This window comes from Hyla sarda, chromosome 13, assembly GCF_029499605.1.
Source record: "Hyla sarda isolate aHylSar1 chromosome 13, aHylSar1.hap1, whole genome shotgun sequence".
NCBI classification, from domain to species: Eukaryota; Metazoa; Chordata; class Amphibia; order Anura; family Hylidae; genus Hyla; species Hyla sarda.
The window spans coordinates 32,439,532-32,458,729 of NC_079201.1; the positions used below are offsets into that span (position 1 = coordinate 32,439,532).

Here is a 19,198-nt window from a genome sequence, read left to right on the forward strand (position 1 = left end):
TATACCGGCCTCCACATGTCCTCATACTATACCGGCCTCCACATGTCCTCGTACTATACCGGCCTCCACATGTCCTTATACTATACCGGCCTCCACATGTCCTTATACTATACCGGCCTCCACATGTCCTTATACTATACCGGCCTCCACACGTCCTTATACTATACCGGCCTCCACACGTCCTTATACTATACCGGCCTGCACACGTCCTTATACTATACCGGCCTCCACACGTCCTTATACTATACCGGCCTCCACATGTCCTTATACTATACCGGCCTCCACATGTCCTCATACTATACCGGCCTCCACATGTCCTTATACTATACCGGCCTCCACATGTCCTTATACTATACTGGCCTCCACATGTCCTCATACTATACTGGCCTCCACATGTCCTTATACTATACCGGCCTCCACACGTCCTTATACTATACCGGCCTCCACATGTCCTTATACTATACCGGCCTCCACATGTCCTTATACTATACCGGCCTCCACATGTCCTTTTACTATACCGGCATCCACATGTCCTCGTACTATACCGGCCTCCACATGTCCTTATACTATACCGGCCTCCACATGTCCTTATACTATACCGGCCTCCACATGTCCTTATACTATACCGGCCTCCACATGTCCTTATACTATACCGGCCTCCACACGTCCTTATACTATACCGGCCTCCACATGTCCTTATACTATACCGGCCTCCACATGTCCTTATACTATACCGGCCTCCACATGTCCTTATACTATACCGGCCTCCACATGTCCTCGTACTATACCGGCCTCCACATGTCCTTATACTATACCGGCCTGCACACGTCCTTATACTATACCGGCCTCCACATGTCCTTATACTATACCGGCCTCCACACGTCCTTATACTATACCGGCCTCCACACGTCCTTATACTATACCGGCCTCCACATGTCCTTATACTATACCGGCCTCCACATGTCCTTATACTATACCGGCCTCCACATGTCCTTATACTATACCGGCCTCCACATGTCCTCATACTATACCGGCCTCCACATGTCCTTATACTATACCGGCCTCCACATGTCCTCATACTATACCGGCCTCCACATGTCCTCATACTATACCGGCCTCCACACGTCCTTATACTATACCGGCCTCCACATGTCCTCATACTATACCGGCCTCCACATGTCCTTATACTATACCGGCCTCCACATGTCCTTATACTATACCGGCCTCCTCATGTCCTCATACTATACCGGCCTCCACATGTCCTTATACTATACCGGCCTCCACATGTCCTTATACTATACCGGCCTCCACATGTCCTTATACTATACCGGCCTCCACATGTCCTCATACTATACCGGCCTCCACACGTCCTTATACTATACCGGCCTCCACATGTCCTTATACTATACCGGCCTCCACATGTCCTCATACTATACCGGCCTCCACACGTCCTTATACTATACCGGCCTCCACATGTCCTTATACTATACCGGCCTCCACATGTCCTCATACTATACCGGCCTCCACATGTTCTCATACTATACCGGCCTGCACACGTCCTTATACTATACCGGCCTCCACATGTCCTTATACTATACCGGCCTCCACATGTCCTTATACTATACCGGCCTCCACACGTCCTTATACTATACCGGCCTCCACATGTCCTTATACTATACCGGCCTCCACATGTCCTCATACTATACCGGCCTCCACATGTCCTCATACTATACCGGCCTCCACACGTCCTCATACTATACCGGCCTCCACATGTCCTTATACTATACCGGCCTCCACATGTCCTCATACTATACCGGCCTCCACATGTCCTCATACTATACCGGCCTCCACATGTCCTCATACTATACCGGCCTCCACATGTCCTTATAGTATACCGGCCTCCACACGTCCTCATACTATACCGGCCTCCACACGTCCTTATACTATACCGGCCTCCACACGTCCTCATACTATACCGGCCTCCACATGTCCTCATACTATACCGGCCTCCACATGTCCTCATACTATACCGGCCTCCACATGTCCTCATACTATACCGGCCTCCACATGTCCTCATACTATACCGGCCTCCACATGTTCTCATACTATACCGGCCTCCACATGTCCTTATACTATACCGGCCTCCACACGTCCTCATACTATACCGGCCTCCACACGTCCTTATACTATACCGGCCTCCACATGTCCTCATACTATACCGGCCTCCACATGTCCTCATACTATACCGGCCTCCACATGTCCTCATACTATACCGGCCTCCACATGTCCTCATACTATACCGGCCTCCACATGTCCTTATAGTATACCGGCCTCCACACGTCCTCATACTATACCGGCCTCCACACGTCCTCATACTATACCGGCCTCCACATGTCCTCATACTATACCGGCCTCCACATGTCCTCATACTATACCGGCCTCCACATGTCCTCATACTATACCGGCCTCCACATGTCCTCATACTATACCGGCCTCCACATGTTCTCATACTATACCGGCCTCCACATGTCCTTATACTATACCGGCCTCCACATGTCCTTATACTATACCGGCCTCCACACGTCCTCATACTATACCGGCCTCCACACGTCCTCATACTATACCGGCCTCCACATGTCCTCATACTATACCGGCCTCCACATGTCCTCATACTATACCGGCCTCCACATGTTCTCATACTATACCGGCCTCCACATGTCCTCATACTATACCGGCCTCCACATGTCCTTATACTATACCGGCCTCCACATGTCCTTATACTATACCGGCCTCCACATGTCCTCATACTATACCGGCCTCCACATGTCCTCATACTATACCGGCCTCCACATGTCCTCATACTATACCGGCCTCCACATGTCCTCATACTATACCGGCCTCCACATGTCCTCATACTATACCGGCCTCCACACGTCCTTATACTATACCGGCCTCCACACGTCCTCATACTATACCGGCCTCCACACGTCCTTATACTATACCGGCCTCCACACGTCCTCATACTATACCGGCCTCCACATGTCCTTATACTATACCGGCCTCCACACGTCCTTATACTATACCGGCCTCCACACGTCCTCATACTATACCGGCCTCCACACGTCCTTATACTATACCGGCCTCCACATGTCCTTATACTATACCGGCCTCCACACGTCCTTATACTATACCGGCCTCCACACGTCCTTATACTATACCGGCCTCCACACGTCCTTATACTATACCGGCCTCCACACGTCCTTATACTATACCGGCCTCCACATGTCCTTATACTATACCGGCCTCCACATGTCCTTATACTATACCGGCCTCCACATGTCCTCATACTATACCGGCCTCCACATGTTCTCATACTATACCGGCCTGCACACGTCCTTATACTATACCGGCCTCCACATGTCCTTATACTATACCGGCCTCCACATGTCCTCATACTATACCGGCCTCCACATGTTCTCATACTATACCGGCCTGCACACGTCCTTATACTCTACCGGCCTCCACATGTTCTCATACTATACCGGCCTGCACATGTCCTCATACTATACCGGCCTCCACATGTCCTTATACTATACCGGCCTCCACATGTCCTCATACTATACCGGCCTCCACATGTTCTCATACTATACCGGCCTGCACACGTCCTTATACTATACCGGCCTCCACATGTCCTTATACTATACCGGCCTCCACATGTCCTCATACTATACCGGCCTCCACATGTTCTCATACTATACCGGCCTGCACACGTCCTTATACTATACCGGCCTCCACATGTTCTCATACTATACCGGCCTGCACATGTCCTCATACTATACCGGCCTCCACATGTCCTCATACTATACCGGCCTCCACATGTCCTTATACTATACCGGCCTGCACACGTCCTTATACTATACCGGCCTCCACATGTCCTCATACTATACCGGCCTCCACATGTCTTCATACTATAACTGGCCTCCACATCTCCTCATACTATACCGGCCTCCACATGTAACAACTAAGACTAAAAGGCCGTCTGCACCCTGAGAGTGTAAGGAATACTGGGGGCCACGTCCACTTTACATTATGGCCGTCTGCACCCTGGGATTTTTATTTTTTTAACAACCAGCGTGATGTTAGTTTTTGTGCCATGAGCTGCAGTTTGATTTGTTTTGATATTTTCGTGTAGTAGACTTTTCGATCATTGTTTGTTAAGTGGGTTCTCCACCATGAGGTGATTTTAGTGCGTACCTGGCAGACAGTAATGGACATGCTTAGGAAGGATCTGCACTTGTCTTGGGGATAAATGGCTATGTCGTGAGATTACCATAACACTGTTGCTAGCTTTTTGTGAACTGGTATTTCCTGTTTGACTTTTCTTTTTTTGACTACAAATACCATAATTCCATTTCCCTCCCTCCACACATCAGCCACCCCACCCATTGAAACATAAATGAGCTGCATCCATTAAAAAGACCTGTGGTTTTCAATCAGGGTGCCTACAGCTGTTGCATTAGTTGCAGATTGATCCCTCCACCCATTGAAGCAGACAGGCTCCCTGTCATCAGCTGACTAGTGAAGTCAGGTCTCGGCCGCATTGCAACCTGGGAAAAATCTGAGACAACAGTCATTTTGTATGCTTTGACCACGTGAGTTCAGGAATGGGGTAATTTAATAGTTTGGACAAATGCCAACACACACGGCAGTGCCCACAGGACCAATCTCTCCTTCAGCTGTCTCCCTTGCCTTGTGATGACAGCTTCCCCTGCAGGCACTGTAATCCTATTGACCCACAGAATAAATTGAACCCCCTAAAACCCCTTATTTTTCCATATACAGGGTTGAATGAGGGCTAATGTTTTGCACCTTGATCTGTAGTTTTTTTTGTGCATATATGATTTTTTGATCATTCTTTACTCAATTTTGGAATTTGTTTTTTTGTTTTATTTTTTTTAACAAATTTGCCATTCACTGTATGGGTTCACAAACATTGTTTAATACTCAGGAAATTACCGAACGTGGCGATGCAAAATATGGGAGGTTTGTTTTGTTTTTTTAAATAGGGAAAATGAGTGGATTTAAACATTTTATGTGTGTTTTAAAAAAAAAAAACTTATATTATATTTTTCTTTCCCTTTTTAAGCACAGTACTCATGCCATGCCATTATCTTTGCACAGGGCACTGGTGGGCACTACATGGAGTGCAGTCAAGCAGGGTATGGTACATCCCTAAGGCCTCGGTGTAGTGTACCTGGTCCTTGAGTTGACAAAAGTCTTTAGTCCTGTTAACCTATAGGGTGGACCTAAACAGCGTACAGGCACAACAACACTGTCATGGATCAGTCACTGTACGACTGCATCCGGCACACCTTTTAGATGACCTTAATGGGGTACTCCACTGGAAAAAAAATTTTTTAATCAACTGGTGCCAGAAAGTTAAACAGATTTGTGAATTACTTCTATTTAAAAATCTTAATCCTTCCAGGACTTATCAGCCTCTATATGCTCCAGAGGAAGTTCTTTTCTTTTTGAATTTCCTTTCTGCCTGACCACAGTGCTCTCTGCTGACACCTCTGTTAATTTTAGGAACTGTCTGGCGCAGGAGCGGTTTGCTATGGAGATTTGTTCCTACTCTGGATAGTTTCTAAAACAGACAGAGGTGTCAGTAGAGAGCAGTGTGGTCAGACAGAATGGAAATTCAAAAAGAAAAGAACTTCCTCTGGGACATAAAGCAGCTGATAAGTACTGGAAGGATTTAAAACTTTTAAATAGAAGCAATTTACATATCTGTTTAACTTTCTGGTATTAGTTGATTAAAAAAATAAATAAAAATGTTTTCCAGTGGGGTACCCCTTTAACTTTCATGGGGGGGGGCGGAGTCAGCTGGAGGGTAGCCAGGCGTCAGATACTAGAGGCTGCCACAGCATGACTCTATTGTCTGACTGTTCCCAATAAGCTTTGCCGTGCATCATGTCGGGTCAGATGAATTTTAGTGAAAGTGAGTTTAGGGTTCAGGGCCATTTTTACTGAGACATATTAAGAGTAGAGGGCTTGGGGTATGCTGAGTGCTTTGTGGTGTTGGAGTACACAGAGTTTGCAGGACACGCAAGTATAGTGTGTGACAGCTTGCTTCTGCCAGCAACATACCTATTACTGCCCCCCAAAGATTTTCAACGAGCCCGCGGGATCCCAATACAGTCCTCTAGCCTGGAGCTAAAACTGAGCTGAAGGTTAACTTCCAAGAAGACAATGTCCCTTAAAGGGGTACTCCGATGAAAAGCTTTTTTTTATTTTTTTTTTTAAATCAACTGGTGCCAGAAAGTTAAACAGATTTGTAAATTACATCTATTAAAAAAAATCTTAATCCTTCCAGTACTTATTAGCTGCTGAATACTACAGAGGAAATTCTTTTCTTTTTGGAACACAGAGCTGTCTGCTGACATCACAAGCACAGTTCTCTCTGGTAACATCTCTGTCCATTTTAAGAACTGTAGGAGAAAATCCCCATAGCAAACATGCTGCTCTGGACAGTTCCTAAAATGGACAGAGAGGTCAGCAGAGAGCACTGTGTTCCAAAAAGAAAATAATTTCCTCTGTAGTATTCAGCAGCTTATAAATACTGGGAGGATTAAGATTTTTTAATAGAAGTCATTTTCAAATCTGTTTAACTTTCTGCTACCAGTTTATTAAAAAAAAAAAAAAAAAGTTTTTCCCCATAGTACCCCTTTAATTTTAAGTACACAGCCAAGACAACAAAGGAGCGGATTAGTGACATCTCTGAGAATGTCCTTGAGTGGTCCAGCCAGAGCCCTGACTTGAATCCAATTCATCATTTTTGGAGAGACCCTAAAATGGCTTCCATCACCCGTCCCAATCCAAACTGATCCAAATCCAGGTGTGTAAACCATGTGGAATCATATCCAAGAAGACTGGAAGCTGTAATCGCTGCCAAAGGTGCTTCATCTAAGTACTGAGTAAAGGATAAGAATACTTATGTCAATGCAATATTTTAGTTTTATAATAATTTAATAATAATAAATTAGCAACGATTTCTAACATTCTGTTCTCATTGTGGAATAGTGGCTGCAAAATTATATTTTCATTTGAGCACTAGGCCGTCACATAACAAAAAGCGAAAGGGACCGAAGACTTTCCTAATGCATTGCATTCTTGCATATTCTCATGTTCTCAATAACCAGTTTATTCTATATTTTTTTCTCTACCAGGATGATGTTGTTTTGGTAAGACTGTGCTAAACATAGGACTGAGCCCTGCGCCGTTCACGAAAACTTCGGTAACCCTACAGTTGAAGCATGAGAACACGTCGTCTGTGTAGGAGGGTGAGTCACTTCCTCTCTCATTGTTTAGATCGTGGAATGTTTGCAGAGCCGCCAGCATTTGTGTGAGTGTGTATTGTGCAGGAAACAGCTTGTCGCAGGGGAGCTACAATATTCCTTGCCTCAAGAGCTGACACTTAATATTTCCTTCGAAAGGGAGTTCTGCTCTAGTAAATAATACAACTGAAACCCACATATTTAATGTTTGTTTTGGTGAGTGACTATGGCAACTTATAACATACATGTTTGGTATTGTTTTAGTACCACTACAACCTGTACAATGAATGTATTAAATTGCTTTTAGTGGTTGTTGAAAAGCGGATAGATCATTGTAATAATACTTAGACAGTGTAAACTTAATGATCACCAATATGGTCGGCTTATGTTACCTATGGCCAACTATAAATCCTCACCAAACAAATAGGCCACACGATAAATAATATACAAAATATAACAACCAACTTTATTGCTTAAAAAAAATGTATACAGACACTTAAAAAAAAAAAATTGTAGTGTAGGCACAGGAAGCATCACAACAGAAAAAACTGATGGGTAAACTCCCAATGTTAAAGGGGTACTCCGGCGCTAAGACATCTTATCCCCTATCCAAAGGATAGGGGATAAAATGCCTAATCGTGGGGGTCCCGCCGCTGGGGACCCCCGTGATCTTTCACGCAGCACCCCGTTATCATCAGCCCCCGGAGCTTGCTCCGGGGGCTGATGATAACGTGGTGCTGCGTGAAAGATCACAGGGGTCCCCAGCGGCGGGACCCCCACGATCAGGCATCTTATCCCCTATCCTTTGGATAGGGGACAAGATGTCTTAGCGCCAGAGTACCCCTTTAACAATATTATTACAGAATAATGGTATACATATATAACATCAAGCGAGTGATAATGGTACCAGAGAATCAGGGTATATAAAGTATAAAATATATCATTATTTGTCCATATGACATACCATCAGAATACAAACAGTTGGACTGTGCACCTCATGGGGAGACACCTGACCTTGCATTTTTGCCCTTGGCTTCATCAGGGGACATGTGATTATCCTGTAATAATATTGTTAACATTGGGAGTTTACCCCTTTTTTTTTCTGTTGTGATACCTCATGTGCCTACACTAAAAAAAAATTAAAACGTGTCTGTATAAATTTTTTAAGCAATAATAAAGTTGGTTGTTATATTTTGTATACTATTTATCGTGTGGCCTATTTGTTTGGTGAGGACAGTGTAAACTTAGACTAGGCAGTCTAAGAATGCTCGATTTTAAAGGAAAACTGTCAGAATAGTCACTCGCACAAACCAGTGGTACTGCCTGGTAGTGCACGATACGCTGAGAAAAACGATGCTTACAATGCCTGGATCCGTTGCTCCGCTCGCCTGATATCTCCTTCTTTCTGAATATGCAAATTAGCAGCAAGTTGCATGGGCGGGGTTATGATTCAGCCTTCGGGCACTGTGACTTCAGCGCTGTTTCTTTGGCTCTCGGCCCGGCTAATCATTATTCACTGCCTCCCTCCCCCCCCCGCTCTGTAATTGTGTTTACTGCGCATGTGCAGCCTCCTGGCTACACCCGGAAGCGGCCTCAGCGCGGTTATGAAGCCTGTTATGAAGCCACTCTGAGGCCGCTTCCGGGTGTATCCAGGAGGCTGCACATGCGCAGTAAACACGATTGCAGAGCAGGGAGGAGGGGGAGAGGCGGAGGGAGGCAGTGAATAATGTTTAGCCGGGCCGAGAGCCGAAGGAACAGCGCTGAAGTCACAGTGCCCGAAGGCTGAATCGTAACCCCGGCCGTGCGACTTACTGCTAATTTGCATATTCAGAAAGAAGGAGATATCAGACGAACGGAGCAACGGATCCAGGCATTGTAAGCATTGTTTTTCTCAGCATCACTCGTACTACCAGGCAGTACCACTGGTTTGTGCGGGTGACTGTTCTGACAGTTTTCCTTTAACATTAAGGCTGTCTAGTCTGTTTTGGGTTTTTTTTGCACATAAAGCCATGCCTCTTTCTTGTGAAGTCACACCCACTTTCCTGTAAATTAGGCCACATTGCTGAGTGGGTAACTGAAGTGTCTAAAACACATACAACACATTGAAAATATGGTGCAAGTCATGTAAGCCAGTGGCTTAAATTTTCGTGCAGGCAGTTTTGATTATCCTATTATTTTACAATGCAGACAAACAGACAGATAGATGATTATTCTAGCAATTTTGTGCATTTACATCTCACTATATTTATTGTACTTTTTATAAATGTATTGATGTTTACAACACAGGCACAACCACCACATTTTACATAAAGAGGTACTTAATGAGGTGAACCAATAGTTTCTTTTCATATTCAAAGGTTTATTGAGATATAAAGAATAACTAAGGGTACAGAAAATAAAACAGGTCAAGGGATAACAAGGGCCTAAGAAACAGCCGCATACATAATAAAAGACAAATAGTGCATCTCCCAAAGAAACGTCAGAAAAAAAATAAACGTTAGACAGCATGAAACAGTGCACAGTAATATTAACACAAGAGTACACAAGTCATAATATAGGAAGCACCACAGAAGACAAGGAGCGTTGGTTACGCAAGCTTGTGGTAAGCGGCAACAAAGGAATCAGGTTGTGAAAAATAACAACAAGAACTGACAAACTACTAAATACTACTAAGAATAACAGTAAGACAAACCAGAGAGGGAAGAAAAGGGAGAAGAGAAGTAGGGAAGAGAAGAAAGAAGGGGTTGGTACACAAAAAAAGGGGTGAGAGAGGCAATTTAAGGAACACAGGTCAAGGAGTCCCCACCGGTATAGATGTGAGACCAAAGTGCAAGAACTGGGGAGACGAGGCAAACTCAATCCATGATCTACAGCGCTTCAGATACTGCTTGATCGTATACCGCAGATCTGCAAGACACTCCTCGAGGCCCTGAACATGGAGCACTAAATTTTCCCTTTTTATTAGAATTTTCCATAATTTGACCAATCTACCAAGTCCAGAGTACATTCCAAAATATAACCCCCATAAACCACTAAATTGCCCAAAAAATCCTTAAAAAAAAAAAACCTGATAAGACCTCTGGGGGTGTTTTTTTCAGAAATGGGTCATAGGTCACTGAGTCACTATCATCGGGGACTTTTTTATGTTGCCTCAAATGTGCAGCGCTCTCTCTCCACCTGAGCGGGTGCGCATTTGAGGCAACAGGTTAGGGACAGCCACACACATCTCATTCCCAGAATGATGACTCAGAGCATAGGGTTTGGGGCGGGCATATTTTTTTTTTAGTTTTGGCTATGCTCTGGGTCATCATTCTGGGAACATATCCTATTTTATTATGTTTTATAATTTTCTGGCTCACTGTACCCCATATTACGGGCCTCTGTATCCCACCTGTCTACCCCAGTTACGGCCCGTTGTCCCCCATAGTGTTCCCCTATTTTAGGGCTCAGTGCTCTCCCCATTAACGCTCCTTGAGGGGGGGGTCCCACATCCTGGCTCCATATCAAGCTGACTGCGCTCCCACTCAAGCAAGACCTGCTGTGCACCCGCCAAGCCTAAATCATCAAAAAATAAGGTATGTCCTTACTCCAAAGAAATGTATTTACAAATTGTGGGGTGTCTTTTCTGCTATTAACCCTTGTAAAAATGTAAAATTTGGGGGGACATATGCAAAAGTCGTGAAACCCCTGTGGGGTATTAAGGTTCACTTTACCCCTTGTTACGTTCCCCAAGGGATCTAGTTTCCAAAATATAATGCCATGTGTTTTTTTTTTTTGCTGTCCAGGCACCATAGGGGCTTCCTAAATGCCCCCAGAGCAAAATTTGCTTCCAAAAAGCCAAATGCCATGTGGGGGGGGGTTTGCTGTTCTGGCACCATAGGGGCTTCCTAAAGGTGACATGCCCTCCAAAAACCATTTCAGAAAAATGTTCTCTCCAAAATCCCCTTGTCGCTCCTTCCCTTCTGAGCTCTCTACTGCGCCCGCCGAACACTTTACATAGACATATGAGGTATGTGCATACTCGAGAGAAATTGGGCTACAAATGCCAGTAAAAATTTTCTCCTCTTACCCCTTGCAAAAATTCAAAAATTGGGTCTACAAGAAAATGCGAGTGTAAAAAATGAAGATATATCATGGGGTCATTTGTGGGGTATTTCTAATATGAAGACCCTTCAAATCCTCTTCAAAACTGAACTGGTCACTGAAAAAAAGTGAGTTTGAAAATTTTGTGAAAAATTTGAAAATTGCTGCTGAACTTTGAAGCCCTCTGGTGTCTTCCAAGAGTAAAAACTCATCAATTTTATGATGCAAACATAAAGTAGACATATTGTATATGTGATCCAAATTTTTTTTTATTTTGAATATCCATTTTCCTTACAAGCAGAGAGCTTCAAAGTTAGAAAAATGCAAAATTTTCATTTTTTTCATCAAATTTTGGGATTTTTCACCATAAAAGTATGCAAGTTACCATAAAATTTTACCACTATGTTAAAGTAGAATATGTCACGAAAAAACAATCTCGGAATCAGAATGATAAGTAAAAGCATTCCAGAGTTATTAATGTTTAAAGAGACAGTGGTCAGAATTGCAAAAAACGCTCTGGTCCTAAGGTGTAAAATGGCCTGGTCCTTAAGGGGTTAAAGAGGGCAGTTCATAAGAACAATGTCAAGCAACAGACATTGCACAGAAAAAAGCTGAAAAAAGGGATACGCACCCCTAGTGAAATATGTCAAAATCTACAATACATATGATAAGTGGAATTACACTCACCAAGGAGGGTTGGGCTAAGAGCACAACACCTCAGAAGACCTCAAGTAATTGACAGCTTAGGATCTGCAGCCATGGCTCGTCCAGTGTTAGCAATGCTAGTCTGGTTGAACAACACTGATAGAGAGTAGGAAAAATCTGAGCTTCTAGGCGCTGATCCAGTAGGTTAAAGATGGTGAGGACACATGATTATTGTCCTAAAATCAGGTTTATTTGCACTACAGCAACACGTTTCTGGTCCGTAACAGACCATTCGTCAGGCTGAACACGGAATTCAGGATTCCGTGTTCAGCCTGACGAAGGGTCTGTGACGGACCAGAAACGTGTTGCTGTAGTGCAAATAAACCTGATCCTCACCATCTTTAACCTACTGGATCAGCTCCTAGAACCTCAGATTTTTCCTACTCTCTATCAAAGCAACAGACATTGGGGACAACAAGACTACATGCATAAAGATGGGCACCACTATGTAAATAAAAGATGGGGTGCTATCAGTGGCTATGACAAGAACTGTAAACCAAAAGAGAAAAGTTAGCCACTATATCAAGATGTACACCACAATTGTACTGTAAAAAGTATATAAATCTTTATTGAATCACACATCAAAAGCACAGACATTTAAAACCACTGTGGTTTTAAATGTCTGTGCTTTTGTTGGGTGATTCAATAAAGATTTATATACTTTTTACAGTACAGTTGTGGTGTACATCTTGATATAGTTGCTAGCTTTTCTCTTTTTTGGTTTACAATTGGGGACAACACAGCTACAGACTGGCACAGGGCGAAAACGACTGTCCGTCAACTCATTTGAATGTCACTTAACAACCATTGGATGACATCAAGGGACCTTAAAAAAGGATGGCAAACAGCAGCTGCGGTGAAGTGCATGGAAAGGACAGTTTGAAACAGGCTCTTAGGGGCAGGACTGAAGTTGTGCAAAGCTAGAAAAAAGCCCTTTATCAATGAAAAGAAGAGAAAAGCTAGGTTGAAGTTTGCAAATACCATAAGGATTGGACGGCAGAGGAATGGAGTAAGGTCATTTTCTCTGATGAGCTTTGCCCAACTGATGATGCCTTACACCCTCTGTGGAATTTCGTGGAGGATCAGTGATGATCAGTGATGATCTATGGATGCCTTAGCCATGCTGGAATCAGGCAGAATTGTCTTTATTAAGGATGCACAAATCAAGCCAAGTACAATTTTATCCTGGAAGGACCCCTGCCTGCCTTCTGCTCTGACAATGTTCCCTAAATTTTAGAACAGTTTTTTTTCCCAACATGATAATGCTCCATCCCAGACAGCCAGGTCGATCAAGGTGTCGTTGGAGAACCACCAGATCAAGACCCTGTCATGGCCAGCCCAAACTCCAGACCAGAACCCCAATGAAAACCTCTGGATCAAGAGAAATATGAATGGTCACAAGCCATCAAACAAAGCCAAGATATTTGAATTGTTGTGCCTGTGCTGTCATAAATATACCCAACAGCAATGTGACAGACTGGTGAAGTGTATGTCAAGACACATAAAACCCATTAGTAAAAATCAGGGTTATTTCACCAAATATGAATTCATGAACTTTTCCTAAGTTAAAGGGTTATTCCACCCTTTATTCCTTTGGATAGGGGATAAGATGTCTGATCGCGGGGGTCCCGCCGCTGGGACCCCCCGCAATTTCCATACAAACCCAGCATTCTAAACTTGCTGTTTAGAATGCCAGGTGCAGTACGGGTGCTGCACAGAGAACATGGGGGGTCCCAGCAGCGGGACCCCCTGCGATCAGACATCTTATTCCCTATCCTTTGGAATAAGGGGGGGCGAGGCCATGACATCACAAGGGGCGGAGCCGTGACATCACAATGCTCCGTCCCCTGTATCGCTGGTCATTACGCACAGAGCGAGTTTGCTCTGTACAGTCATCAACTGTGCTTTCACCAGTACCGTTAAACAGCCGCTGGGGATCCAGGCCGACTGCCTGCGATCCTGTCTGTACCAGTGTAGGGATCACGGTTCCCTCTGTAGCTGCAGTATTCGTTGTTGAGTAGAGTATAGTAGGACTCTATCCTGAAGCCGGCGCTTCAGCCGGGGCTGTGCTCAGTAGGTGGAGAGGTAGGTCAACTGCCTCCTCATCCGGTTGCAACCTCTTGCGCTGGGGAGATGAGCCGACCGCTCCATCTCCCGGCGTAAAATTCTCCATCTGGGGAGCCGTACCGTCTGTGCTTGTTCCTGTGCTGTTAAACAGTCTCTGTGGATCCAGGACAACTGCCTGCGCTCCGTGGTGGACTGATACAGGGATCACTGACTCCTCTGTAGCTGTAGAGCTGGCACTGGTGTCTGATGCTGGACAGAGTGTAGCAGAACTCAGCCCTAATGCCAGGGCTTCCACCCTGGTGTCCTGACCGGATACTGCTAGAGCGTCGCGTTCCAGTGTGCAATCCAGGGGAAAGGGAAGACAGAGACCAGCCGTCTCATCTGTGCTGGTTTCCTCTGCTGTACCTGGCTCGTGACCATAGAAATCCCCCTCAAATAAGGACAGGTAGTCTTCCTCGAGGTACCATTCCTGATACGTCAGCCAAGATAGATCCGGTTCCAGGTCTGGCACCTCCGACTGCGGCAGCATCTCTCTCCGCTTGTCCTGGATGTCCCAGAGTCAGTATGCCTCGGTACGCCCAAAGTCGTACCGCTCCTCGAATGCATCCCACAATAGACCAAGCCAGCCGAAGTCTGTCCCTTCCGGAGAACAGGCTGTGTTTGGCTCCGACTGCCTGCAGCTTGCCCACCAGTACAGGGCACGGTAATGAGCCTCGAGCTCCATTTCTTTCTGCACCAATCTGTGCAACTCAACCATTTCGCTGCCCGTGGGTTGCTCTCTGAGGTAGTGAAGCGACAAGTGGACCTGTTCCCTGAAGCGCTGTTCTGGGGTGGGCAGGGCTTGTGCTCGGCTTCTCACCGACTCCTCAAGAACAACTTCCCAAATCTGCAAGTGAATTAAGGCTCTCTCTTGCATGGACATCTCTTCCATGGCATACTGCAGCTTCGCTATACGGAGTTGTGTCAGCTGTCTAAGGACCCTGTTCACACTCTCTCGTGGAGGATCTTTGAAGAGACCCAGGAACCATTGCACCTCTTTTTGGAAATCCTCCATCCTTACAGGCTCTTCCTCGCCAGGGTAAGTTGCTGAGACCGGGGTCAAGCCAGCGGCTGTATCTCCCCCAGCTGTGCTGGTCTCAGTGTCGATCCTGGAGAAGTCAGATCCCACCGTTGCCACCAATTGTGATGGACTGACTCCGCCAAAAATGACTTCTCCTTCCGAATGACAAGCCCCAGCGTATCACAGGCAATATCCCCAGGCAGAACTAGAGATTGTTGCATCCTTGTACCCAAAGAACCAGGCAACACCAGTCTTCAGGTATAAAATCAGACTCTTTATTGTGGAACAAGTGTCTTCTTTTTTAGGTAGGACATCACAGTGGGAAGGGTCAGTAAAGACAATACAGGTGACAGCGAGTCTGGGAGATAATCCAATAAAAATAGCTCTCCCTATACAGTGCCTTGAGTGCAAAAGGTGGAGGTGTGCAGAAGTCGGACTGTGTGCAAAAGGGAGAAGCATGTGTAGAATTAGTGCATTGTACAAAAGGTGAACCGTGTGCAACAAGTGGACCGTGTGCAAAATGTGGACTGTGTGCAAAAGGTGTATTGTGTAAAGGAGGTGGACCGTGTGCAAAAGGTCGACAGTGTGCAAACGGTAGACCATGTGCAAAAAGGTGTATTGTGCACAGAAAGTGGACCGTGTGCAGAAAGTGTATGAAAACAGTAAATAAAAGTATTTTAAGTCTGAGCTTTATGTCACTGGACAACATCAATCAACTGAGGGGTACAAATAGCGATGTCCCAAAGTCCATCCAAGTAGGTAGGGTGACTCTAGGATCCGTCACAAGTATTATCGGCGATCTTCTACTCTGGTATGCTGGAAGGCAGATCAGAGCAGAAGATGCTGGGAAGGTGGCAGAGGCAGGTGAGGGGACCTCTGTCCGCCATGTTAGCTGATCTGATCCCCACGGCTGTGGCGCAGGTGATCAGATCAGCCTAGAATGTTGCTACACTGCCGCAGATCAGCAGCATGACCTGCCGTGCATGACCCTAGCATCGCTCCGATGCTCGCAGTCATGTAAAGGACATAAATGTACGTGCTTGTGCACGAAGTACCGCTGCTCCAGGACATACATTTACGTCCTTGGTCGTTAAGGGGTTAACTGGTGCTGATCCTTTCTGAAATCCTGGCTTTCATCTTTTTATGGCTCCTAATTGCCTTGTTTATATTGCTGATACTACATGTGGATCACTGCATGTTCCCTTGCTTGCCTTCACCTCTCATGTAGAAATTGGCTGTTCTGTGCACTGAGGCTCTTTGACATGCCCCAGCTTACAGAGCAGGCTTATTGAGGGGCAAAGAGTCTGCACAGAACCCTGCTGGCTCTGCTCACATTTCCTGTATTATGTCCCAAGAGAGACACACAGGCAGTAGCTGCAGGGACAAGACAGTGTTTTGGACAGTGGAGGGAAGTGATAGGAAGTATGGTGCTTTTTTTCACCAAAAAATGTACACGTCTTTTAACTCGTGTATATTACAAAAATGCATATAATGTTATTATCTACATTATGTAAAAAAAAACTTTTGCAAATGACAGTGTCCATTTAAGCACATCTATATATATATATATATATATATATATATATATAAAACTCAATGTATGTGTGTGTATGTATGTATGTATGTATATATGTATATATGTGTGTGTGTGTGTATGTTTCAGCATCATGTCCAAATGGCTAAAGATATTAACATGAAACTTGGCTCACATGTTACTTATATGTCAACAACAAACATAGAATAGGTAATTTAACCCTTACTCACCCCAATTTGCCAGGGTCGGGGTTTTTGTTTAAAGTCCCATACAAGTCTATGGGAAATATATGTTACTGCATAACTTCCAAACGGCTGGAGATATTTCGATGATACTCGGTCGCATGTTACTTATGGCAAATAAAAGTATGTAATAGTTAAATTAATCCCGAACCTACCCCCATATGTGAAGGATGGGGTTACTTATATGTCCACTAAAAATATAAGATAGGTAATTTAACCCTTAACTACCCTTATGGCGAGGGTCAGGGTTTTTGTTTAAAGTCCAATGCAAATCTATGGGAAATGTATGTTCCAGCATAACTTCTGTATGGCTCGAGATATTTCTATAATATTTGGTCACATGTTACTTATGTCAAATAAAAATATATAATAGTTAAATTAACCCCTAACCTACCCCCATATGTGAAGGATGGGGTTTTTGTTTCAAGTCCCATGCAAGTATATAGGACTTCCAGTACCTTACTCCACAAGCTCCGCTCTGCATCTCCTGATAAATGTGTCAGTCCGGCTGGCAAGCCACACCCTCCTTGCATTCCATGCCCCATCTTGCAAAGACACGCCCACCCTTTAAGCCACACCCCTTTTATTTTCAGTTTACAATGGAGGTATGTATCATCCTTTTACTCCATTATTTTGGCTGTAGTTTGTCTCCATTTTTGGTACAGTTGCTTTATAGAGACAAATAATTGAGACAAACCAAATAGAACATTTTTTGCAAAGTGAAGTTAGAAGTCGTGACTTCAGTTGCAATCATGCAATGGTCAGGAATTTATGATTTGCGACTTTTCAGTTTGTCGTATATTTTGGCGTAACTATGCTTATTTAGGCGCAATTCTACACCAGTCCTGACATGCCTTAGAAACTGGCTGTGGACAGCATTATTAATAAGTTGCACATTTTGTCACACGGGTTAAAAGTCGCAAACAAAGTTGCAGAGAAATTTGATCAGCACCAGATTTATCACATGCCCTGCGGCATGTAATAAATTCGGTGCAGTTACACTGTTTTCAATACGAGAATTAATGGAGTAAAAAGTTGTGCACCTCCTCCACTTTTCATGAATACCCCCCAATATCTTTACCACAACACAGCCCCACCTGAGAACGGGATATGAGAATTAGAAATGAGGATTAGATATGAGGATGGGATATGGGGTCGGCATATGAGGTTGGGATATGGGGACGGGATATGAGGTCGGGAAATGGGGACGAGATATCGGTACAGGATCTGAGGACGAAATATGGGGATGGGATATAGGGATAGGATATGAGGATGGGATATGGGGTTGGGATATGAGGACGGGATATGGGGTTGGGATATGAGGTTGGGATATGGGGATGGGATATGAGGTCGGCATATGGGGACGAGCAATGGGGATGGGATATGAGGTCGGGATATGGGGTTGGGATATGAGGTCGGGATATGGGGACGGGATATGAGGATGGGATATGAGGTCGGCATATGGGGACGAGCAATGGGGATGGGATATGAGGTCGGGATATGAGTTCGGAATATGGTGTTGGGATATGGGGACGGGATATGAGAATGGGATATGAGGTCGGGACATGGGGACGGGATATGAGGATGGGATATGAGGTCGGGATATGAGGAGGGGATATGGGGTCAGGATTTAAGGATAGGATATGAGGACTAAAGCTTCCTCCTATGTTGCTTTTCCTCCCCCACAAGGATAACATAGGAAAAACCGGGCAGTGCCAAGTACCCAGCAAGTAACTATATGAATGTAAGGATTATGTTGTTTTTCTCAAAATTGACCACTAGTGGCCACTGTTTCGCTGCATGGAATTTGTGTGACACTTGCACTTTTACACTTGAACATTAGAGGCTGCTTTTTTCCTCTTAAACTCCTCCTTAACAAAATGGTCAGTGTTGTAAGTGTTGCTTTCTTTTTGGGCCACTTTAAGACCATGTAAAAAGAGTTAAGCGGTGTGTGAGCGTCATGCCGTTGAGAACTGTTTGTCAGACTTACTGGTCCTTTGCTGAATTTACTTCTACATAATACCAATCCTTCAAGCTGTTCTGAGAATGTTTTACTCAGTTCTTTACTGTGTTCTTCTCATTTCCTTCAGGCCATTAGATTTTAGCAGTGTTTCACTGGTATTCTTAAAGTAGTATTGGCTAGCTTAGTGGAAGGAAATGTACTGTGCCT

General features: G+C 44.7%; 1 protein-coding gene across 2 annotated transcripts in view; it reads left to right on the forward strand.

Annotated features, from left to right (window-relative positions):
- The window catches only part of RNF157 (ring finger protein 157), a 128,139-nt gene that overhangs the window by 3,799 nt on the left and 105,142 nt on the right, over nucleotides 1-19,198 (forward strand). Inside the window, exons 1-2 of one of the 2 annotated variants that reach the window (XM_056550395.1) lie at nucleotides 6,728-6,957; nucleotides 7,230-7,343. The gene's annotated coding sequence lies outside the window, so the exon portion shown is untranslated. Of the gene's footprint in view, nucleotides 1-6,727; nucleotides 6,958-7,229; nucleotides 7,344-19,198 lie in introns of those variants that run through there. The other variant, XM_056550394.1, reaches the window with a different exon arrangement.